Source organism: Leopardus geoffroyi, chromosome C1 (genome assembly GCF_018350155.1).
Source record: "Leopardus geoffroyi isolate Oge1 chromosome C1, O.geoffroyi_Oge1_pat1.0, whole genome shotgun sequence".
In the NCBI taxonomy this organism is placed as follows: domain Eukaryota; kingdom Metazoa; phylum Chordata; class Mammalia; order Carnivora; family Felidae; genus Leopardus; species Leopardus geoffroyi.
This window is the reverse complement of record NC_059328.1, coordinates 89,878,126-89,879,750: the sequence shown is the minus strand read 5'-3', so window position 1 is coordinate 89,879,750 and position 1,625 is coordinate 89,878,126. Positions and strand designations below refer to the sequence as shown.

Below are 1,625 nucleotides of genomic sequence, written 5' to 3'. Positions count from 1 at the left end.
CTCTAAATATTAGTAATAAGGAAAATATTGTTAAGGATTCTCTATTTACTCTATTTTATCCCTCCAATTTTTAGAATTGCAATAGGAATAAGGAAAGACATTTTTTGAGGAGTCATAAAAGATATTTTGAAGGTAAGTACAGCTAATAAGATTTTGAAATGAATTTTTAAAAAAGAGAATAAAAGAAGACATAATAAGTCTTCAACTGCTTAAAGGACAGTCATATGGCAAAATTTAACGGACTTGAATTTTTAAGAGAGGACATGATTAAGAGCACCATAAATGATCATGACTGTTATTTCCACACAATGCAAGACAAAATTTAAATTCTAGCTATGAAGCTTCACCATAATATGTCTTGCCCTAGCAAGGGAGTTAAGGATTAGGTTATTTATATAGAGGACTTTTGACCAATTACTATTTGGTGGGGTTAAAATAATTGTGGTTCAGTGAGGATAGATCACAAAAGGGATGCATAAACGATAATATCTATTGATCTATTTGTCTGAAAAATTTATAAAAACTGGTATAAAAGTTGTTCTGCCACTAGACTAAAAGATCATTCCTTATAGGGATGAGATCATATTCAACTCTATGTCTTCAACACTGCAAACAATTCAAGAAAATGCCATAAAATATTTGCTGAACTCAATTGTACTTGAATGTAAAGTAGCAGTTTGTATTGGATTTGTGAAAGAAGCTTCTTCTAGAAAGCTTTATTCAGACAAAAATCAGAAATTCAGTCTTTCCTCAAAGGTCATACATCCACGCTCTTTCAAATATAAAGATCCCAAATGAACATCTTCCTGGATAACTAATCAACTCTGATTAACTAAACAAGGAACAAAATTTAGTATTAAAACCAAATAATATGGGTTTCTTTGTTAAAAATTCACAGAAATTGTGGGACATACACAGGTTTTAAATTAAATATGTCAGGGGCACCTGGGTGGCTGAGTGGTTAAGAGTCTGATTGCAGCTCAGGTCATGATCTCACAGCTGGTGAGTTTGAACCCTGCATCGGGCTCTGTGCTGACAGCTCAGAGCCTGGAGCCTGCTTTGGATTCTGTGTCTCCCCCCCACTCTCTCTCTCTGCCCCTCCCCTGCTCATGCTCATGCTCTGTCTCTCAAAAAATAAATAAATGTTAAAAAAATTGTTTAAAAAATATGGCAAAACATTTTTTCCAAATAATTAGGAACACTTAAAATATAAATAAATTTGCAATATTTATTTCCTAACATAATAGAAGTGTTCAGTTTAGAGTGAGAACACATTGTGCTCGCTTCGGCAGCACATATACTAAAACTGGAACGATGCAGACAAGATTAGTATGGCCCCTGCGCAAGGGACACGTAGAGCAAGAACACATTAAGTGGTTCAAAAAATATTCATTCACAGAATTAAAATGTACAAAATTATACGTATATTTTATTTATCCCATCATTTAAAAATTCTATATACATCTAACACTTCTATATACATCTTGTAATATATACTATCTCATTATGGAATTATATACATGAATTATAAATAAAACTATTGAAATTTTATATCAAATTATTTATATAGTGGAGCCCACATGAGAGATTACAAGTCTACTGACTATGTATATAAATGTAGGTTA

The 1,625-nt window shown here is 32.2% G+C and overlaps 1 non-coding gene across 1 annotated transcript; it reads left to right on the top strand.

Annotated features, from left to right (window-relative positions):
* Positions 1-1,276: 1,276 nt before the first annotated feature.
* LOC123600180 lies at positions 1,277-1,381 on the top strand. Its single transcript, XR_006713554.1, has one exon. It is a non-coding gene; the product is annotated as a U6 spliceosomal RNA (small nuclear RNA).
* Positions 1,382-1,625: the final 244 nt, after the last annotated feature.